Consider the following 24,731-nt stretch of genomic DNA (forward strand, 5'->3'; position numbering starts at 1 on the left):
TGGGCTGGAGTATAACTGGTTTTATGGGAAAGACTAGGACGTATGAAACAGTGTATTAGGAAATATCAAATATAAGGGCTTTAGAGTCAGACAAACTTGGGTTTGAAGACTAGCTCTATCTCTTATCAGTTGCATAGTCCTGGGAAAATCACTTGGAGCCTCAGATAAGTTATTTCTAAGGTAAGATTTTTATAACCATTAGAGATAAAGCATAAAAGCAAGGTGTTTAGCACACAAGAGGCTAATGTTCAAGAAAGTAATGATCAACATTATTATTATCTATTTTATGCAGTCTGATGAATAAAACATTAATGAAAATGTTTCCTGTACATTTTTACATTATTACAATTGCCATCCTTATCTATTTAAAAAAACAATCGCTACTAACAGCGCTGTGCTCCTTTTTTAACATCAAGATTTATAAAATGAACTTACTTGAGATGAAATAAGGCTGATGACTCAGGTTCAAGACTGTTTTCTTGAGCAGATGTTACCAAGAAAGTAAAACTTCACAAAGAAGTTTCTCTGATGTGAGGGTTATTTCAGCGCAACCCAGTCCATTCACACAGGCAATTGCAAAGTATGTTATAAGGCCACGAGTATTGACTGAAGGCTTTGTGTGCTGTGATAAATTCTGCTTTAGATGTCTATCCTAAAGCCTTCTATTTTAGCAAATATCCCAGCAAGTCAACAGGGTTTTCTGTGGTGCAGTCAGAACAGTTTTCAGCTGAATCCCTTGCTTTTTAAACACTTATCACCACGGCTTCTCGGGGCTGCATAACTCATACGAAACAAGGTTTCCATCTGCCTGTGTCTCATTCCTCTCCACATGCAGCGCTCACCCCAACATGTGCTATGCTCCAGGGTCCTGCAGAAAAAAGCACTGGTGTGATTCATCTTCATGTGGACGCTTCAGCTCTGCTGCTGCTGCCGTCACTCCTGCCTTATATTGTGGCACAAATATGATGAAAGGAAACAAGAGCAGAGATGTTGGTCTTAGTAGCTAAAGATGATTTCTCGTGGGACTTTAACAAAAGGCATGCTCTTACAAGTAGGAGATTCCAGTTTGGGACTGCATACTACAATTTACACAGGTACTAATACTGAAGAGCCCTCTTTGAATAAAACTCAAGTTCTGTTTCCAAACTTCTGATTCTTTTCTGGTTATTTTTTGAGAAACATGTACAAAGAACAAGGATAGCACACGCACTGCCATGCCTTTCTCTACTCCTGCTCAAGGCAAGGCTGGCAGGCATTTTTGGTTGCACATCTAAACACATCTCTTCCTTTCTTGCTAACAGGATTCCAAACGGGTTTGGGTGATAAGATGCCCAGCCACATGATATTTATTGGTCTGGGAGTTGGAGATGTAGGCAAGTTTGAGAGGGATATGCTGAGAATAATCTCCCTTCCTGATCAAAGGGAGCCATGTAAGTAGAAACCCATTTTGCCCATGCCTTTTATTTATTTATTTTTTGGTGAGAATGTTGTTGTGTCTCCAGCTGTGGCACCATTCTCACAACCACATGGAGAGTAGTTGCTAACCCAGCAATGGTGACAGAAAAGTTGGGAGAAGTCTTTGGTAGCACTTCTGAATGGCCACTTCAATGCTGGCCCATCCTACCTCTAGACTTCTGATCTGGTGAGATGGTAAGTACCTGTTTTTTGGGGTTTTTTTAAAGTTTATTTGCATTTAATAGTGATTTTTAAGCCCTATATCCAATGAAACCATTTTAAAAAGCACTATGCGGAATGGAAATTTAGATGTCTATTACACTTTTCTTTAAAAAAAAAAAAAACCTTAAATTTCTGAATGAGCAAGATTCATTTTTGCAGGTAGAGGCCCTGCTTCTTCGTGATCTTCACCTTTAGATCTAACAACCACAAGAGAAGAAGCTGGATATCTGTTTAGCTTTTGTTCATTCACAAATTCCAAGTCACCACAGATACTCAGCTCCTCAGAAGGAACATACTGCTCTGCAGCTGGAGCCACAGTTGCACAACAAATCCAGAGCAATACCATCAAGGAGAGGACAAGAGTCACGGTTAAAATCCACCCAGAATAAGAGAGAGGCATCTTAAAAAGTCATCACTTTCTCCGTCTTCAAGATAGTTCCTATGTGCTTGTGAACTTCTCGTTTGAAGATCTGAGGACATTTTGCTTGGCGACGGTTCTTTCGAAATTTTAGGCCTCCTGCTCCAATTGTGGTGCATACTGGACTTCTGGCTTCGACTGGAATATAACTGTTTTTCCATCATCAGCTTGAAAACAAAAAGTCCACGAAGAGGTTATGAAGCTCTGTGCAGAGCCTTTTATTTATTTATTTTTTTTTTAAAACAACAGAAACTTATTTCTCACAATTCTGGAGGCTGGAAGTCTGAGATTAGGGTGCCAGCATGGTCAAATGAGGGCTCTCTTCTAGGTCACAGACTTCTCACTGTATCTTTACATGGTGGGGGGGCTGGGGAGTTCTGTGAGGTCTCATAAGAATACTAATCCCATTCATGAGGGCCCCACCCTCAAGACTAAAGCACCTATCAAAGGCCCTACCTCCTAATACCATCACATTGGACATTCTTTTTTTTTTTAACTTTTTAGTTTATATTGGAGTATAGTTCATTAACGATGTTGTGTTAGTTTCATGTGAACAGCAAAGTGATTATTGAAGATCTTGTTTTCTCAGGAACAGGCCTTCTCACAGGTAAACTTGGTGTACCTTTTTGATTTTGGGGGTGGGCTGGAGCATCATTTTGGTGGATTTGTGCCAGGATGTAGTGGGATAGAGCTGGACTAAGGAGAGGTGGGCATCTGAAGCCTCCAGATGAGAAAAAATTCTCTGCATGAGGGCAAGTTAATTTTCAGGAAGCTTAGGGATTCAAAGTCAAGGAAAAACCATAACCTTCAAGTAGGCTGAGAATGAAAGATAAAACACAAAAGATCAGAAGTTTCTTATGGGAGAGCAGAAGCAAGAGTATGGGTCAAGTGAGAGAATTAAGTGTATTTCCATGAAAAGAATAGGGTGTCCAAGGCTGGTAGCTATTGGATCCCTTCCTGCCCCCTAAGGAGTGTGTGACCCTGGCTTAAAAGCACAACACCATAGAGATAAATGAGTCCTTTTTCTAATGTCCCAGCATCTTTTCAATTCCCCTTTCCCTAAGCTCTGAACCACGGAAGGCATCTTGCATTAAGAAGTGGATTTGTAGGCCTCTGAATAAAAAGTTGTGGTTTTCTACAGAATAGTTCCTATTCTAAAATCACCAGCCAAAGCATCATTCTGTTCAGAAAGTGGTAAAAATATGATTAGGGGCTTTTCATATATGTTGCTCTGTATAGTCAAGTTAAGAAGCCTTTCCTGAGAGCCTTTTAAGAGCTTGGCACTGGACCAGTTATCATCTTTCAGGAATAACAGTGTCATATTGTACAAGAACCTTGTAAAATCCATGCAAAAATATAGCAAAGGGCACACTTTCTCTTTCTTTCCAGCTAGCTTTTCTCTTTAAAAGCAACCTCTATCTATCAGAATCAGTAACATCTCTTTCTCTAATGTATCATGAAATACCTATCTATGATGTTTCTCTTCCAACGTGCAGACATCAATAAAGGCTGGCCAGCCTCTCTCAAGGAGGGTATTACAACATTCACTTGGAAACAATTATATATATTTCATAGTCATTTGTCAAAGCTTCCTAAAACATCTGAATTTATGCAATAGCTACTGTATCAGCCAGGATTACTAAGTGGAAGCAACAGTAATAACTCTCATTTGAGCAGAACATTTGTTCAAAGGTTATTGAGCAGCTCTCAGGGTCTCTGAAAATGGTTAGAATCTATGTAGCCAAGGACAATGCCCTAAATGACACTGAAGAACTTGTCTGGTCTAGACATCACTGCACTCTCTTGGTCATGGGCACCACAGTATACTATGCAGACACCATCAACACTGGTCCATGGCACTAGCTTTGGATACATGGTGTAGGTTACTACTGATTCAGCCTTACCACTGACGCCACCCGCTGGAGAATAGACTCTGCGCAGTTACCATCTCTTGCATTACTAACATATGATTCAAAGAGCAGCTTGGGTGCCTGTGACTGGAGCAGACTGGATTACATCCCTGAGCCTCAACTGCAAGGAAAGCCAGGAAAATGAGAATTTGGAATTTTCTATTTATTTAGTAGGAAATTATATTTGTCTCATTGGCTAGGAATTTCTGAAATGAGTATAGAGGGAAGCATTTGGTCATGTCTGTAGAAATTTTTTTACTGTTATTCTCTGGCTGGAGTGTGAGGTTTCTATTGACATACAGTGGGTAGAGACCAGAGATGCTGCTAAACATCCTACAGTGCACAGGACAGGTCATGACAACAGAGAATTATCAGTAGTGTCTTTGTTGAGAAATACTGCCCTTAATAGAAAAGGATTGCACATACACGTGGCCAAATGAATGACAAATAATCAGGCAGTAGATGGTTTGCAACCTGGGGAGTTTGGTTCGAAACCTGGGTAAAATTTGCAACTGGCCCCTGTACAGAGAGGGAAAGGAGAGGTCAAAAAAAGAGGTAGACCACTCCATATTGGTAGGTGGCACATTTAATAAGCAAGGAAAGTTACATACAAGACTTGTCTTGGAGGGCCACAAAATGAGTAGATCTCTGCATTTACCCACTAGAATCTTGAAAGTTTATATAAAGGCCTTGATAAGTTCAGTCACGTATTCAGTCCAGATGGTCTCAACTACACATTGCTCTCTCAAGGCTGTATCCTTAAAATTGCTCCCACTATGAGAACAGTGGGCAGCACATACATTTCAAGGAAAGGAGAGGAGACAAAGAGCTTCTGATTGCCCAGGTCTAGCTTGTGGGTCAACCAGCAATCACGTCCTCTGGATGAACTCCTTCAACAGCAGTGACCAAAGCTCTTTTCTTTTCTTCTTTATTTGGTTTGTTTTTGCAGTTTCCATGCTTTGCTTCAATTATACTTTTCTATATTTTGTGAGAGAAGACACATATGAAGCAGATGCAATAGAATCACTATCAACAAGGAACCATTTCAGAGAAGTCAATAACTTACCTGAGATAACACAGATAGTACGTGACAGAATCATGACTGAAACCCATAAAGGATTTCAAAGCTCATGTCCGTTCCACTCTGCCATGCTTTTTTCTATTGTTATCTGGGACCACAGACAACACATTTATGACAAGATTTTTACACTTTTATAGAAAGTATAGATATAGCACACAACAAAATGGGAGTAAGTCCTAATTTCATTGATGTGCTATAACCATCTGAGTTGATAGTGTACTCAACCTCCATCCCACTCCTCCAGATTACTTAGGGATCTTTCCAACCTGTTTCCAGAAGAACTTAAGACAAATGGAACTGGCAGTGATATATATCTAATTAAATGAGCAGTTTTTACTCTCTCCTTAGGACAGGGCCCAGAAAGTAGAAGGATGCTAAAGCAGCAGTGACATTCCTGAATGGGGGTGTAGGAATATTATCCTCTCTCCTCTTTCCTCTCTCCACATTATGCTGTATCCGCTCCACACTTGCCTCCAAGGCAATAATATTTTCTGCTGAGCACAGCACTGCGGATAGAGGATATTCTCTCCAGCTCCAGAGAAATCCACTGCAGCCCGGGACAAGCACTTGCATCAGCCCTAGTTGCAAGGTCTGGAGCAGGTAATTCAGATCTAGCCGTGCACTTCAGATGTGCCTGCAGAAACAAGCAGAGGATCCCTTTGGAAATCCTTGTCTTATATAATTTGTGTCAATTAGCCTTTGGCTTTGACACTAGCTATGAAGTCCATATAACATAGTGTATTGTTTTGCAGCAACCATCTTCAGGTGGCAGAAGAAATTTTCCAATCCTCCAGCCTCCAGGGAGCATATCTGAGCTCTGACTCCAGAGACAAGGAGAGAGAACATAATCTTTGGACAAGAGTAAGCACTTGGATTTCTGGTCATATCTGGGGAAGCCTTCAGTAAGTTACAGACACTAGACTTTTTGATAAGATGAGAAAGTGTGAATGCAAAGTTGTGTTTCAGGAAATTTATTTACATACTATATTATACAGCAGGTTATTTCAGTTCTTATATGTTAATGCACTTAATTATCCAAAAAGTCCTATGAGAAGGATACTGTGTCATTCTGATTTCCAGTTTACAGAAGATATGGCTGAGGACTGGAGATATTAAATTATATGGCATCATTACATAGTAAGTAGTAGAGTTGTACCCAGGTCCATATAACTCCAAATCCTGTGGTCTCCAATACAATATTTATGCTGCAAATCAGCCTTTGCTTTTCTTCCTATAGGTGAGAGTATCACCAAGTTTTGTCTTTCCACGTTTTGCCATTTCACCTATGCATTATGGAAATGATCAATAGCATGGGCTTCGCAGCTTCTCCAACTACAAGGGGGCACCCTTAAAACTCTGGGAAAGGACCTAATATATTAATAGAGGGAGAAAATCCAGACTCCCAATCCTCCATCCTCCATCCTCCTCACTCCCACCAAAACTAGTGTTTTTTCAAAGTAAAGGTCATGACCTTTTAAAGGATCTTTAAACCAATTGAGTGATCCAAAACCAGCCTTAAAAAAGGAACCGGCTAAAACACAAGTTATGAGAGCACATCAATCACATCCAGTAAGGGTAATATTATGTGAAAAGTTTTTCCATTTTTGTAATATATAATGAGGGTTATTGTAAATATAAGTTGTATTTCTTACTGTGGATCACGTGGGCAACAAGCCACCGGATGTGCTTGGAAGCTACAGTGAGACCCACAAATCACTACAACATTACCTGAGCTGACGAGGGTGGGATGGATGGAGTGAAGAAACTTTGCCATGGAGTCCAATACTTCAAAAGTACAGTGGTTGGGAAAAATAAACACACACACGCACACTCCTTCTCATCTAGCTCTTCTTGTCCTTTATCAGCTCTTCCCAGGACTTGGAGGAAGGGCTCTATAACTTGAGGAACCTAATATTTATTTAGCATCTATAGTGTTCCAGTTGCTTTACAGGCATTACTCAACTTATCCTTTATAAACCAATAGGGTGACTAGAATCGCCTGATCTCGGATAACAGCCTTAGTCTCTGTGGTAACTATGGTTTTCATCTACTTGGTAAATTCTCATTATTACCATTCTTCCAGTGATAGGCCTCCCCATCTGGAAACAGGAGTGCACCTCCTTGGTCACAGTGACTGGGTGATTGGATAGGAAGGGAGGGAAGTGGTCCACCTTGGGGCAATTGGAGTCACTCACCTGGATTTTGTGCTGGAGCTGACAGTGAAAACTCCTCCTTTATCATTGACTTTGAGTGCTATGAATGTAATCCCAGAGCTGAGGGCAGTCCTGGAGGAATGCAGGGAAAACATAAAAGGAGAACAAAGTTCTTTTGGTAGTGAGTTCTCTGTCCCAATCCTTGAGGTTTCTTTGCTGGCCTTGTTCTAGATTATGTGAGTCATCCAATGTCTTTCCAATCAGTCACTAAATCCTTATGCCAGTAAAAAGTTGAGTTTTTATCAATTTCCACCTTGAAAGTCCTAACAGAGAATACGCAGTCACTTGAATTTGAACCAGGTTTGCCTGACTTTAAAGTTTATGACTTTACATTGGAATAATTCATAGTATCTTACATGTATCTAGGCTCCTGGAAATATTTTTTGGCCACCATCGTTTGTTCCTGGATAGCTATCTTTTCAAGTCTTTTATAGCCAGTCCATATCCTGTTTTAGACAATGAGGTGAATGATGTAATCCTTCCCTTCAAAACGCTACGGAGAAAGAGGAATTTGGGGCCTGTAGAGAATGACTTATACTCAGAAAGACAGGCTAGTGGTGGAGCTAAGTGTGTGGGCTCTGGTGCTGGTATTCCTGGTTCCAGGTCCTGGCACTTCAGGTTATTAGGTGCGTAGACGATCAAATTACATCGCTTCTCTGTGCCTCAGTTTGCTCTTCTATAAATTGTAGGTAATTGTACCTATCAAGAATGTGCTGTGAAAATTAAATAATTAGTGCACAGAGACCATTCAGAATAGTGCCTACATATACTCAAGGAATGTTTGTTATTATTACTTTCTTGAAGTATTAATTTTCATCATTTTTTCTTTTACAAAGTGAAAAACTCTCTTCAGATAGAATCTTACCTAAAGTCCCAAAACAGAAATTAGATAACAGAGATGCTTTGGGAGGTAGGATGGTGTTCCTGGATGTCACTCAGTCTCAGCTCTCCTTTTATAGCATCTCTCATAGACAATATTTGAATTTATTGAACTTTTACTCAGTGCCATATTTTGTGCTGTTTGCCTGAATTTTTTCATGTAATAAGTACAATGACCCTGTGGGGTAGGTATTATTGTCTCCATATAGAGATTTACTTATTTACAGGTGATGAAACTGAGGTTTTTTGAGGGTAACTTGCCCAGGGTCACAGAGTCAGTAACTGTCAAGACTGGAGCCAGATCTGCCTGATATCCCTGAACCAGATGTTCTTAACCATCCCATCATACTGCTTACCCTCAGGGCTCAGGAACTTGATTTTAAAATAAACCACTTTTTTAGATGACTTGGGTCATCCTTGTATCTTGAAATGATGAATTGGTTGTACTCCTGGATTTTACCCAGGAATTAGTTTTAGAACACTTATTTTTTTATGTGAGTTTGGGAATTAAATTAAATTATATGTTTATAGCATTAAATTATATTTAATTATAATTAAATGACTCAAATGACTCAGCATTAAATTATATAAGGTGTGACTCCAAAGAACCTGGATCCATTGGGATGAGTATAAACATTAAGCCATGGAAGCCAGACTAACACAAGCATAATTATAAAAAAGACTTAATTAACAAAGAAGCAATAAAATGCTCAGGTTAATTTAGAAGACTATAATTTTATTGAATACTTATATTCTTTGGTTCAATGTTCAGCATCATAAAAATCACAGGAAGCTCCTGGAAAATCTTATATAAGAAAATTTCTACTTTCCTGAAAGCCAAAACCTTTGTGATATTTGGTGTTGGGCAACCCTCTTCTCCGAGTAGATGTTTTCATGGTATTCCCCTTGGTAATAATTTATCTCCTTTTTATAATGAATTCTTCAGCAGGAAGGAACTCCCTTAATCCCAGGGGCTGCCATCTTGTAGTCTCTTTCCCATTGACATCTGGAAACTTGTCAGAGGGAAGGTTCTGTTTTTTTCTTTTATGTATCCTTCCACTGCTACTTAGGTGACAATAAAAAACTTCCAGACTTTGTGCATTTTAAAGATCACAAACCATATGACTATCTCCCATCTCCCTGACCAAGGCCTGAAAGGATAAAAGAAATTATTACAGGACCACGGACAGAGTCACATAAGATCCTTATCTCTATTGGAACAAATGCCTTTGACCAAGAGACACAGATTACTTGAAAAGAGACAGCTAGTGAAATCAACACCATGATCTTATGTCCTTGCTCCTTTTGAGCAACTGCTGGGGCTGCCCCTTGGGTGAATCCAAATGGAAGACAGAGGGTGCTGAAAGCTCTGAGTTAGTCCATACAAATCAGCTTATAAAGGCAGAGATCAAGAAGGAGATGGGTGGAGAGTAGACTGGATGAAGAAATGGTGACTGTCTGGTGTGGATGTGACTGCACACACACACATATACACATGCATACCAACTTAATGAAAATTCGCTCCCTGCCAGTCATTAGTGCAAAATTGACTCCTTGGCTGCAATAAGGGAATTTTTTAATTATTAGTGGAGCTAGACTAGGTGAAAAGTTTCTTTTATTAAAATTTAGACTCATTGCAATTAGTTATAGCTCTAAATCAGCCAGGTAGAAAAATTGATACGTAAGCTAATTTACTTCTAGAAATTTGCAAATAATTGTATAAGATGAGATTGCAGAACAAAAATCCCAGTAGTCTCCCAGGAGACAATTTTTTTTTTTTTTTTTTGCGGTACACAGGCCTCTCACTGTTGTGGCCTTTTTTTTTTTTTTTTTTTTTTTTGCGGTACACAGTCCTCTCACTGTTGTGGTCTTTCCCGCTGCGGAGCACAGGCTCCGGACGCGCAGGCTCAGCGGCCATGGCTCACGGGCCCGGCCCAGCCACTCTGCGGCATGTGGGATCCTCCCGGACCGGGGCATGAACCCGTGTCCCCTGCATCGGCAGGCAGGCTTCTCAACCACTGCGCCACCAGGGAAGCCCCAGGAGACAATTTTTGTAATGACATTATTAAGGCTGGCAGTCACTGGGAACAAGGGACTAGAGGAAATGATCAGAAATATAGTAGCTCTCTAGCCCTTCAGCACAGATTATTTTCACAGCAAACCATACCTTTTGCAGAGGCTGACACTACATTTCTATTCCACGTATTAAATTTACTGATCTACAGTGGGTCTAGCTGTATAGTGAACCATTGAATTCTTATCATGAGGAGCAGTCCAGCTAATATAAATGCACTTCCAAGGGATTCAAGCACGTAATCCCTAAGGCTGAGAAAAATGTGTTCCTTTGTGGATAACATGTATATATAGCTTCAGGTTTGCATTGGAGTAGGTTTTCAAGGTTTTTGCTAAAGGGACCTACGTTTCAGAAGTTACATAAAGTGAATTTGATTTCATCCCTGAAGGTTTTAACATTTTCAAATTTTGAAAATGCCCATTAATAGATGTGCAAATAACAAGGGGATTGTGCAAGAAGTGAAATAACTGACATTGCCCCTGTCTTTTAGGATGTTAGGGTCAGCTTGGTGGCTTGTTTGTTTGAGGTGGCTGTACTGTAGGGTATCAGCTTCCTGAAACCATGCCCCAGGAATCTCTTGGGCGGACACTGCACCTAGGAGAAAAAGAAATTTCAGCTCTGCCTTCTAGTACAGACTCGCAGCTCTCAGGTAATATGAACATCTCTCCTGACTCCAGTCCCTGAAGGGCATAACCCTTTTTGTTAAAACCAGCAGCACAATACCTAGTCAGAGACAGGGAAGGAATTGTTTGACCCTAGAGGGCTTGATAGGAAAGTTCAAAAGAGAGGAAACAGGGATATGTTAGAATAGCACCCCAGCTTCCCAAGATCAACTTTCTTAGTCCATTCAGGCTGATATAACAAAATACCACAGACTGGATAGCTTGGAAACAACACAAATTTATTTCTCACAGTTTTGGAAGCTGGAAGTCTGAGATCAAACATCTATTATGTTAAGTCATTATTTGTTGGGGTTTCAGCTGTTTATAGCTAAATAAATTCTTAACTTTCTATCAGTCTCTTAAGAGAGAAAGATCATTCTTCAAGTGATTAGGGGATTTAAAAAATCACAAAAGGATGATCATACACCCAAAACGGTCACTTCTACTAACTGTAAGAAACATTTCATTGATAAATATCAACGCAATTGACAATTCCTATTAAAGATTGTGCATGTGTGTGTGCACACACATTGAAGGCTGTCTCAACCTCTCCCAGTTGATAAAAGATGACTATAGTAAGATCCTTGCCCAGGTATATTTTGGAAATTTCATTGATATGTGCATTTTTTGAATTAATGAGATGGTAATAAATAGAACTAGAATTTACTGAAACGAGTTAGAAATATCCAAGAAACCAGTTGGATCCTTGATGAGGAAGTAAGTAGAGGCATAATCCCTGGGTTTCTGGGAATGGAGAGAGAAAATCTAAAAATAATCTAATATTAGCCATGGATTTGAGGGTTACTTGTTTGTATACCCGTGTATCATGCCCTTGGCCGTTGTGATACATAACACAGTGAGGGCCTTAGTCTGCTTGGGCTATAGAGTCATTTGAGAAATATAATTTTAATTAATTATATGTAAAAGTATATAATTTAATTAATTATGCCATTTCATTGACCTGTGCTAATGGCAAAAGCACCATTTCCCAAATAATAAATTAGTAATATAATGAATTATTGGACTATTTCTTTTTTTAATTTTTATTTTTAAATTATATATATTTGATTTACAATGTGTGATTAGACTATTTCAATCATTAGTGTATTTCAAATTATTTCTCTAACTTTTATTTACATTTTTGTTTTTTAATTAACAAATAACTAATGGCATATCTGCCAAGGATGTCTTAACTCTGTGTAGCTCAGACACTGCTAAGAATAACTGGGAATATGGGGAGAGGAATGATTCTCTTTAAGTACGGTTTGTGCCTTTTGTTTTGCCCTCTGTCTCCAAACGTGAGTATGTTCACAGGTAAGTATGCTTTTTCTACAGAATGAGTATGTGAAACCTACATCCCATGGCTCATGCCATCTTTACTTTGCCATTGTCTACCAAAGCTGTACTGTAAGACTACCTTTTTGGTTTTGCCCAGTAGAAACTCAGGTATAGTATTCTGGTATTTATTGGTATTCTGGTAACAAATGACTAATGGAAATTGAATGCTTGAATGATAGTATTCTACTCCTTTAAGTGGTTTTAGTTGTTCACATCTTCAGTGTTTTAATGTAAAGCAGGAGAACAAAACAAAAAAATGGAAAGAGGGAGAGAAAAATGAATTAATCAGGAGGGAGAGAGCCAGTTTTATTCCTTCATGAGTAAGTAAACCTGGGAAACATAAGAAACTGAGCTTCAATATCCTCATCTGAGAAATGGAGAATATAATACTTCAGAGAGAATCGTTGTTTAGAAGAATTAATATCACGTGCGCAAGATGGAAAACTCACAATGGGTACTCAATAATTATTCATGTCCTTTCTCTTATGAGAGGATGAAAGCTAACACAGGCAGACAGTACTTAATCTCCTTTGGTTTTAGCTTCCTCAGCTACAGGAGGGCATATTCTAGGTGACCTAAAGTGACCCCATGCTCAGATTCGCCAGGCAGTATATGACCAGGCCTGAGACTATGGGGTTACTTCTATTCCAGATCTAAAGTTTCTTTTAACGCTTTACCATTTCTTGGTTTGCATGACTAATACAACTTCTGGGAATATAAATGATTAAAGTGTAAGTCATGGTGATAACCTATGTCAGCAGCTACAGCAGTGATAACTAGAGAAAGAGGGAGAGAGGGAAAGAAAATGAGTAACACTGAACAATTAGAAAGGGGATTCGGAAATTTTCACTGAGTTCTCATGTTCTTTCTTCATGAATATACAGGTATATTTAATTGCAATCTTCTCTGTATTTTAATCTTTTTATTTCAGAAACCTTGGCTAATCTTTGTATATCACTTTCTATTTCCATAGGTGTAAGAGTCTCTTCACAAAGTTGTGGGAATGGATATTCTTTTTTTTTTTTGTGGTACGCGCGCCTCTCACTGTTGTGGCCTCTCTCATTGTGGAGCACAGGCTCCGGACGCGCAGGCTCAGTGGCCATGGCTCACGGGCCCAGCCGCTCCGCGGCATGTGGGATGTTCCTGGACCGGGGCACGAACCCGTGTCCCCTGCCTCGGCAGGCGGACTCTCAACCACTGTGCCACCAGGGAAGCCCACTATGCAATCTTTTAAAAGCTGTTTTTTTGGCAAAGCTCAACTGTGAAAATAAATTATTCAGATTTGCAATGTATGCTGATGTGTTTAAATGATTCAAGCCTTCAGCCCAGCCTTGTAAGCCATTAGCAAGTTTATTTTACATTATATAACTATATCTATATGTCTTTGAGCATTTAAATTTCTAATTCTTCTGACCTTAATAGTCTTGTTGGCAACTAGACTTCTGCAGATTATTACCTCTCTGTCTTCAAAACAGAAAATGTCTATACATTTCAAACTAAACTCCAGCTTTTTCCAAATGCCATCAGCCAAAGATCACATCCACAGCACATTAAAATACAAAGGTCTATAAAGCTGAGATAGATTCATTTGGGACAAAGGATCTATTTCTTACACCAAGGGTTAACTTGAATTTAATTCCTACAATATATGAAAATTTAATCTTTCAAAGATTCATAAAACATTTAAACATATACTTTTTAAAAATAAATTTATTTATTTTTATTTTTGGCTGCACTGAGTCTTCATTGTTGCACATGGGCTTTCTCTAGTTGCAGAGAGTAGGAACTCTTTGTTGCGGTGCACAGGCTTCTCATTACGGTGGCTTCTCTTGTGGCGGAGCACAGGCTCTAGGCTCATGGGCTTCAGTAGTTGTGGTGCACGGGCTTAGTTGCTCTGCAGCATGTGGGATCTTCCCAGACCAGGGCTCAAACCCATGGCCCCTGCATTGGCAGGCGGATTCTCAACCACTGTGCCACCAGTGAAGTCCTAAACATATACTTTTTAAATTTTAACTTTTTTGGCATCTTGAGGCTTAAAATAGCTCCCAAATTTTCAGCTTTGTGTTGCATAGTATTTCAGGTTAGAATGGAATCAACATTTGACATTATCCTATTAAAAAAAAAAGAAATCACTGTTCTTATTTGTAATAACATGTCCCCCAAAAGATGTTTTTTTCTTGTTGTTTTGTTTCTGTTTTACCTGAATGGATCAAGCCGTTGTCTTGACGACTTCAGGAAAGAGACCATAGAAGCTATAACTGATGTTCTGTATGTACAAATCTCTGTTAGGAATAACACACACACACACACACACACACACACACACACACACACACACACAGGATATTTAATTATTTTGTTTTTCTTTAACTGAAAAAAGTTACATGACAGGAATAGAGTTAGCAGATTAGAGTATGACAAATATTTGAAACATCTGGGACATACTTAAACTAAAAAATTATTCATTGTTAACTTTATTTGCTGAATCTGACAGCCCTAGTCAAAAAGAAATTTGTGATCTTGAAATTAATGAATGAACAATCTCTTCCAGTAAACTCAGATATTTGAAATTTAAGTACACAAATTAAACCAGCCTTTCTATGTTTTAATTATAATTTCTTACAATTCTTCCTGCCTTCCCCCTACTACTCAGTGAAGAGTTTAAAAAAAAAAAAAAGTGTATTCAAGAAGAGCATTTATTTTGTAAGAGTATTTAATAGTTAAGAAAAGGCAAATAATTTGAGACCACATGGCATTTACAATGTAAAAATTAAACATCTGGGGCTTCCCTGGTGGCGCAGTGGTTGAGAGTCCGCCTGCCGATGCAGAGGACACGGGTTCGTGCCCCGGTCCGGGAAGATCCCACATGCCGTGGAGCGGCTAGGCCCATGAGCCATGGCCACTGAGCCTGCGCGTCCGGAGCCTGTGCTCCGCAATGGGAGAGGCCACAACAGTGAGGGGCCCACGTACCGAAAAAAAAAAAAAAAAAAATTAAACATCTGTTGCAGTCCAGTGAATAGCAAATTATAGAATGTGTCTCTAAAACTATGAAAAATACTGTCTTTTCTCTCAACTTTATTTTAAATATATGCATTTTCAGAAGTAATATCATGCCATCATCTTTAATTTCATTCTGTAATTTTGTAAATATAAAGTATATTTACACTTCCTTTAGAATGTGTCTCTTCATAACTACTTCCTTTATTTTCCCTCATTGCTCTAATCATGAATCCTTTTCCTTTACAGTAATTCCCCTATGAACAAATGAGTTCCATTCTGAGAGCAAGTTCATAAGTCCAATTTGTTTGTAAGTCCAACAAAGTTAGCCTGGGTACCCAACTAACACAATCGGCTATAGAGTACTGTACTGTTATAGGTTTATAATACTTTTCACACAAATAATACATAAAAAACAAACAAAAAATAAAGAAAACATTTTTAATCTTAGAGCACAGTACCTTGAAAAGTACAGTAGTCCAGTACAACAGGTGGCATACAGGGGCTGGCATCGAGTGAACAGGCAAGAAGAGAGTTACTGACTGGAGGAGGGAGAAGAGGTGGGAGATGGTAGAGCTGAGGGATCCTCAGCAATAGGAGACGGAGGGCAAGCTGCAATTTCACTCACGCCTGACGTTGATGGCACAGGGTCTGGTTCCTTGCTGGATTCAATTCTCTCTACTCCCTTGGACAAATGATTCAGTGATGTCTGGGTAGCAGCTCTTTTTTTCTCATCATAGATGACACGGTAGCACTGGATTGCGTTCTGAACGGCTGCTGCAACCTTCGTGTACCGTTCTGTGTTTGCATCCTGTGCCTCAAAAACTAGCAGTGCCTCCTCACATAAATAAAATCCTCTTGCCATTTCCTGCATCGTGAATCTCTCTGGTTCTTCAGTTACTTCTTCCTCTTGTCCCTCTTCATCCTTTCTCTGGGCCTCCAATTCCATCAGGTCTTCATTAGTAAGCTCCTCGTGTTGCACAGCAAGGAGTTCAATGAAGTCGTCCTCTTGCAGATCTACCTCCAGCTTCTCGCTGAGGATCACTAAGTTGCTGAAGATCTCTTTGGACTCCTCATCCACCTTCCCAAATCCACAAAAATCGTGAACAAACTGTGGCTAAAGGTTCTTCCAAACCCCATTCATGGTGACGGCCATAACCTCACACTAAGCAAAGTCAATGTTTTTATGGCCTTGTAGACGTTATAGTCCTTCCAAAATTGTTGCAAGGTTGTTCCTGATTCATCACTCGCTTTTACTGCCTGAGGAAAAGTGTGATGTAAATAATATTTCTTGAAAGTCGCTATAACTCCCTGGTCCATAGGTTAGATGAGCAACGTAGTATTCGGTGGCAGATGCACTACTTTGACACTGGGATGAAAGTCGTCCATGAATCGGGGGTGGCCCAGAGCATTGTCAAGCAGCAAAAGAATGTTGAATGGGACATCCTTCTCTCCAAGCAATGTTTCTCTACCTCTAGGATAAAGTGGTGGAAAAACCAGTCCTGGAAAATGGCCTGTGTAACCCAGGCTTTGGGGTTACTCTTCCACACAACAGGAAGAAAGCCCTTGGTTATGTTTTTAAGGGTTCTTGGATTCTCTGAATGATAAACTAAGAGAGGCTTCAGCTTCATATCGCCAGAAGCATTGCCACCAAACAACAAAGTTAGACTATCATTTACTGCTTTATAGCTTGGCATCAACTTTTCCTCCTTACTGATGTAACTTTGGTCTGGCATCCTCTTCCAGTACAGTCCTGTCTCATCCACATTAAAAACCTGCTCAGGTAAATACCTGCTGCCTCCCTACTTACTTTTACATTGTGAAGTTTGGCTCTAGCCTTGAACCAATGAAACCAGCCATGGCTGGCATTAAAAAATGTGCCCTCTGATTCTTCACCGTGTTTCTTCTTCAAGTCTTCATAAAGCCTTTTGGCTTTCTCTTGAATCAGCATTAAGCTGAGCGGGACTCGACACCAATATGGATCCTGCATCCACACATTGAGGCGTTTCTCCATCTCCTCTGTCACTTTTCCACGCTTCTTCCATATTATTATCGACATCATCAGCACAACAGACTTCACATGTTCCATGATTTTGTCCTTGTTCTTTAGAATCATGCCGATGGTTGATTCATGTTATAAGAACGTCTACCATCTTTTCGCCTCACTCCACTCTCTCAATTATTTTCACTTTTGTTCCATCGTAATCACACGTGCTTCTTAGCAGTACCAGCTGCATCACCGCTGCTTTTACGCTTGCTTCCAGACATCCTGGGCTTGAAATAAACATACTATACTACTGTACTCTGTACAGTACTGTACAGTAAAGTACACAAAAGCACAAGGACTCATAGAGGATGCATGTATGTGACAATGTACACCAGACACACGAGCTAACTTATGTTGATTGGACACGCGAACGTACATTTGCATCTTTGAAAGTTCACAACTTGAAGGTTCGTATGTAGGGGACTTAGTGTATTTGGATTAGCCTTCCTTCCTACCTTTATGCTTGTAGCCTCTTCTTTCTCAAGTATATTTTTTTAAATTACTGTAGTTAATCTTCCTGAAGACATATTTATCATTCTCCTTCTCCAACTCATAATCTTCAGTGGTTTCCTAGGTCCTTCTTAGCTTCTCTTCAAATTATACCATCTTCCAAACAATTTTGACTTTTCAGTGCTCGAGCAATATTATTTCCAGCTGCTCCACAAGACACATTATTCTCTTCCTTCCTGCAGTGCTGGTTTTGATCTCCGTTCAGTTCCATATCTAGTGTAGGTGTCATGGTTCAGGAACCCCTTGCTGAAGGACTGCTTGAGATCTTGCAGCATCTGCTGAAGAGCATGAATAAACAAACAACATTAGGAATTAGCAGGAAGGTATGAGAATAGAATCTACTTGTGATCTTTTTAGTCTACTTACTTCAGGTAAGTTGACTTGTCTTTTTGTCTTCACTCAGGATTTTGTTCATTTCTTCCATGACCACTCTTCCCACCTTTCTAGACTCTACTGATAATATCCTAGAACAAAGTTTGAATTTTAATTTTTCCTTTCCTAGCACTCCTCCCTTTTCAGTAAATTCTAACAAGGCTTGCAATTTGTAACAATCAACTCAAAGTTTAATAATGTTAAATACTTTCCTCTCCTCTGTCTCCACCTACTCTATCCCTTGATAGTTTCATTTGTCCTTAGTTCCAGCTCTTTCCACTTTTCTTGCTGTCATCCTAAACAGAACAGCACTTTTTTGTTTGTTTGTATGGAATCACTCTACAAAACTTAAAGAAAAACATTACAATTATATGACACTCTCAGTACATAGAGTTGTGCTGTGGTCCCTGATGCAGTGCTTTGAGATGTCTGAGATGGTAACTAGAAGGTAACTAGGTAACAGACCTTCCAGTGACAAACACTTTTATTTATTCTTTAAGAAATATTTATTAATGATCTTCTTTTTTTCCATTTAGATCTTCTTTATTTTCTCTTTGCAATCTTTTTTAGTGAGCAGGTCATTCACATCTATCATTAAATATATTCATAAATATTTTGATGTTATTGTAAATGAGGATGTTTTAACATTTCACCTTCTAATTGCCCATTGCTAGTATAGAAATATAATTGAAATAAAATGCAAAATGATTGGAAAGAAAAAATTTAGTCATTATTGCAGATGACATGATCATGTATAGAAAACCCAAGAGGATCTTCAAAAGGCCACAAATTACTGGAACTAGTAAGTGAATTTTATAAGGATACAGGATATAAGGTCAATATAAAAATTAATTATTAATGATCTTCTGGTGTCAGGCTCTTTGGATTTATCAGTGAAGGAAACAGACAACCATATATGCACTTTGGTGATTAAAGGTAGTGTAGCTCGCCTACCAGCTGTGGCTCTCCCTGGAGTACTCTCATCTCCAAGTAGCAACATTTACTTGCTCAGGGAATGCAATCAGAGCCCTGTTGATACAAATAGACTTGTGTATCTGAAGGTCACAAGCATGGGTGATACCAATTTACCCTGTCTTACTCCCTACACATCAATGCTCAATGTGTATTTTAAGATAGAGTCCAGTGAGATGCAGTAGTAACATTATCTTTTTTGTATCAAAGTGGAAACTAGTACTCAGAGAGGTTAATTAGCCCAAGTTCATTTTGCCACTTCTGTCATATTGGACATTTAGACCCAGCTCTGCTAACTCAAAATTGCATACACTTTTTCCTCAGTTGTTTACCCTTTGCAAACAACTATGTTTTCAGCTGTTCATTTTTTGATTTAGCTATTTAGTTTTATCTTTCTAAATATGTTATAAAGCTGGCAAGGACAGGGATTGTGTCACATATTTTTACACGATTCATAGATACTTTTTGACAGATGAGAATATAGCAGCTCCTCATGAGTACATATGATTATCCTGATCTCGGAGAGACAGCAGTGAGTGGTGGCATGAAGCAAGATCTTGATTCCCTGCCCAGGAATTGAACCTGGGTAGCCTGGATGAAAACCAGGAATCCTAGCCACCATACCCCCTCGCTCTTGCCCCAGTGAAAAATGCATTTCTCACAGACACAAAAGCTGTAAAAACAAGTACAAAATTTATTATTAGGGACATAGCACAACAATAAGTGGGAGAGTTCACAGAGGACAGTTTGTTCAGTTAAGATAGAAGCAAGGCATAGATGCACACCTGGAGAGAAAGGGTGTGGGCATCCTCCCCAATGAGAAGGACTGCAGTAAAGAGGCGGTTGAATCATTTATATAGGGCAGTTCTTCCAGGTCTTTGTTTACCTTTGGTCAATTATCTGGTTTCTTTTTCCACACCTGACCTGCCCTAGGACCCTGCCCAACATGCGTGCGCAACTTTTTTCAAGATGGATTACAGCCCAGAGGTCTATGGGACAGCCTTAGCATCACATACTATGGGGTGGTGCCCCCTCCTCTTGACCCCCAGGAGCCTTTCTGCACATGTGCAATGTTTTCCTTGTCCCAAGGATGGGAAATGTATGACCTCTTGATCTTTTAACAGGGTTTAACCCCTCTCTGTCCCTGCCATAAGTGTCCAATGTCCGGTTATCTACCCTATTCCTGTTGTTTCTTATATCGAAGTGCAGATCTTGAAATATAGACAGGAGTCTGGTCATAAATATGTAGTCCGGAGATCATTTGTCTCTTGCCTCAGGAAATGTAAACAGGGGGCTGGTAATGAATGTCCGGCCTGGATCCCATCTTCTTCTCAACTCAGGAAGTGTGAACAGGAGGCAAGTTGTAAATGTCTAGCCTGGAGCCCATCTATCTCTTTAAAAATCTCTCTGAATTTTTAAAACAGAGAATGTTTTTAGGGCATAGAAATTATGCTTAGGTGACAGTGGAAGTTTCTGTATTGTGTGTTAAATATCAAAGGTAAATCTTCAAAAGACAGATGCTACCATTGCTCTGCTATCTCCCTTTCCATTAACCAGCACATTTGGATTGCAAACAGATGTTCACTGAACAAAAAGCTACTCACATATACAATTACCAATTCTGTATGCACCAGTGAATGCTCCAACTACACAAAATGTTCGCTAAATATGTTCAATTTCATTGAACTGTATTTTCTCTAAGGGACTGGATACCTTGATCTTGCTGGTATGTAGTAAGTAGATAAAGTGCTTCTAATTTGTCTCTTGGATTGACCTAAAACTGTAACCTATTTGCAAAAATAGGGGATAAATCTGCTGAAGACTCTTGGACATACGTTCACTGCATCTCATAGGTAGACACAGAACTTCCTCTCTATATTAGGGAGAGAGTACTGTAGTTCCTGTAGCCAGGAATTTCATTTGCTCCTCCTACCTACTATGCTGTTTTTCCTTAATGAATAGAACAGTTTTAGGACACTAGGGGCAGAAAATGGAAAGAATCAATTCACCTATTAATTCTGAGTCTCTTAACCTAGCCAAAGAGTCACTGGAAAACAATTAGTCTTGGCAGTCATTTCACAGCTTTTGTGTAAGACCTAAAATTTAACATAAATTATAATGTTTAACCATTTCTTATAAAATTTTGGATTTTAACAATTTAGAGAAAACCCAGTTATAACAATATACATTAGTAAGCTTTAGGGAAGAAGTGAGCCTAAATTCAATAGTTTAAAATTTGGACTCATGTCTGTTAGTATTAAATTAGTATATATTTAACAATTAAAAAAATACTTTACAAAGGAGTTTATTCAGAGCTGACTAACTGTAGGCAGACATGAAATACTCTCAAAACACCTACACTGAAAACAGTTGAACATAGACATGTTTTTGGAGTCAGTTTTGATATTGACTTGGTATTTTTGAACCAATTTGCATATGACAGTGTGCCAGAATGTTACAACCTTTCAGAAAGAAAAGTAAGGCATTTCTCCGACATTCAGTGAATGAACTAATCAATTCTGTTAGTTGCAATAATTCCAAAGTTATTACCTGAAAATAGCCAATTACTGTAAACGTTAAGTTCTCAGAAAATATTAAGCTTTGGTTGTATTTTAGCTTGACACAAAACAATACACAGCCTGGTTGGTAATTGATAAGATCTAGAGAACAATTTGGAATGTTCTGAAAAAGGAATTGGCTAGTAGACCCATAGCTGCTTTAAATAGAACCTCTGATAGAGTAGAGTGGTGGTTATCAGGGGCTGAGGAGCAGGGCAAATGGGGAGATGTTGGTCAAAGAGTATAAACTTTCAGTTAGAAGGTGAATCGGTTTTGGGAATCTAATGCACAGCATGGTGACCGTAGTTAACAGTACTGTTATATACTTGAAACTATATATATATATATATATATATATATATACACACACACATATATATATATACACACTATATATATATATATATATAACTGTATCTACTGTTATACATTTGAAAATTGCTAAAAGAGTAGATTTTAAATATTCTCACCACAAAAAAAAAGGTAATTATGTGAAGTGACAGAGACATTAGATAATGCTATGGTGGTCATCAATTCATAGTATGTAAGTGTATCAAAGTAACATGCTGTCTACCTTGCAATAAATGAATAAATGAATGAATGAAGAAAGAAAACCACTGATAAAAATGTTTTTTTTTCCTTAGAAATGATAACACTAAGAAAAGGAATTTACCTATGAGATCATTACTTTTGTTTGGAAATATAGATTCAAATACCTCCCTTTAAAAAAAGAACACTATTATAGAAATGTTTTGTATTTAGAGAAAAATTGCAAAGACAGAACAGAGAGTTCCTATGTACCACACCTAGTTTCTCTTATTATTAAGACTTTATATATGGTACATACTAGGAACCATAATATGAAACATACTATATACCATAATGTGGTACATTTGCTGAAATTAATGAACCAATTTGACACATTACTATTAACTAAAGTCTATATATTATTTATATTTCTTTAGTGTTTACCTAATGTCTCTTTTATGTCTCAGGATGCTATCTAGGATACCACATTACATTTAGTTTTCATTTCTTCTTAGGCTCCTCTCAACTGTGACAGTTTCTCAGACTTTCCTTGCTTTTAATGACCTTGATAATATTGATGAGTACTGCCCAGGTATATTGCAGAATGTCCACATTTGGAATTTGTTCACTGTTCCTCTCATGGTTAGACGGGTTATATATTTTGGGGAGGAAGACCACGAGGTAAAGTGCCATTCTCATCACATCATGTCAAGGGTATATGCTCTCAAAATGATGTATCACTGTTGATATTAACCTTAATCATCTGGCTGGGGTAGTCTGTATCAGGTTTCTTCCCTTTCCATTCTGTAATCTTTGGGAGGAATCCTTTTGGCCTAACCCACACTTTGAGAGAGGGGAGTTATGCTATATCTCTTTGAGGGTGGAGGATCTACATGAATTATTTGGAATTTTTATGCACAGGAGATTTGTCTATTCTCACCTACATATTTAGTTACTTAATCATTGTCAAAATCTGTAGGGCAGGTCAGCAGGCTGGAGACCTAGGGAAGTGTTGATGTAGCTTGAGTCTGGATGTAGTATTCCCTCTTCTTGAGGGGACCTCAGTCTCTTTCCCTTAAGGCCTTCAACTGATTGTATAATACCCACCCACATTATGGAGGGTAATCTGCTTTGCTCAGTGTACTGATTTAAACGTTAATCTCATCTAAAACACATCACCTTCATAGCAACATCTACACTTCTCCCTGACCCAGGAGATACTCACTCTCATGCTAGTTCACACTCAGCCTCCAGCAGTTTCTCAAAATCACCCTTTAAGTGATCCTACCTGTTTAGGATTCCAGTAGCTTCTGCTCCATTTAAATAGATATTGGTTTTGTCCCCATGGATGAACTCATCTCTCCATATTTTAGGTGGCAATTTGCCCCATAACTCACTTCTCTGATGAGTCCAAGAAACATCACTAATTTCTAGTTTGTTCAGATTTGTTGTTGTTATTAAGAATAGTAATAATAACTGTTAAACACATTATAAGTTGAAAATTAAACTGAATGCATAAGGCCATTTTTTTCTCTGCAAAACCCTTCAAATAGTTTGTAGTCACAGTTAGAAAAATAAATTATGTTTTCATATTAGTTGATTCTTCAGAATGCCATGTTATTTGCAGAAATAAAGTAGAAAAAGAAAGGAAATAAAAAAGTTGTTGGGTTGTGTAAAACAGACATCCATGCTTGAAATTGGGAGTAAAAACATTATTGAATATCTCTGTCAATACATAAATTAAATACAAAAACAACAGCAGCAATAGAAATCTTTGAGAATGTAAATCTCATAACAAAACAAAACAAATAAAAGTGCATTTGTAGGGCTTCCCTGGTGGCGCAGTGGTTGAGAGTCCACCTGCCGATGCAGGGGAAGCGGGTTCGTGCCCCGGTCCGGGAAGATCCCACATGCCACGGAACGGCTGGGCCCATGAGCCATGGCCGCTGAGCCTGCGCGTCCGGAGTCTGTGCTCCGCAACGGGAGAGGCCACAACAGTGAGAGGCCCGCGTACCGCAAAAAAAAAAAAAAAAATGCATTTGTATTTTGATCAGACAAAACAGAACTTAAGGCAAAAAGCATAATTAGGGATAAAGAGGAATGCTGCATAATGGTAAAACAGAAAAATAATAGTTTGAAACTGCATTTTATAAGCATACACCAAGCCCTGTGGGTGAGGGACAAGCAGGACTGGAAGCTCAGGATCAGGGCCAGCTTTATGGACTTATGATCTGTGCAATTGCCCAAGGTCCCACATTCAGAAGAGCAGCATGCTTGATTTAATGCTCTGTTGTCACCATTTTGAAATTCTTGTAATTTTTGAACTAAGTGTTTCCTGTAGCCGTTTAGCACTGGGCCCTGAACATTGTGTAGCCAGTCCTGCTCAGAATGCCTGGCCCAGGATCAAGGATATCTTCTTCTTCTTCGGTGGGCGGGATTGTGCCAAACTTAATTTCTCAAGGAACCTGTTAATAGCTTTTCCCTAACAGCCTAAG

At 38.9% G+C, this 24,731-nt stretch overlaps 1 pseudogene; it reads right to left on the reverse strand.

Annotated features, from left to right (window-relative positions):
• Nucleotides 1–1,801: 1,801 nt before the first annotated feature.
• LOC114887582 lies at nt 1,802–17,365 on the reverse strand (annotated as a pseudogene).
• Between the last annotated feature and the right edge of the window lie 7,366 nt (nt 17,366–24,731).

Source organism: Monodon monoceros, unplaced genomic scaffold, assembly GCF_005190385.1.
Source record: "Monodon monoceros isolate NGI ecotype Baffin Bay Population unplaced genomic scaffold, NGI_Narwhal_1 Super_Scaffold_7, whole genome shotgun sequence".
Taxonomy (NCBI): Eukaryota; Metazoa; Chordata; class Mammalia; order Artiodactyla; family Monodontidae; genus Monodon; species Monodon monoceros.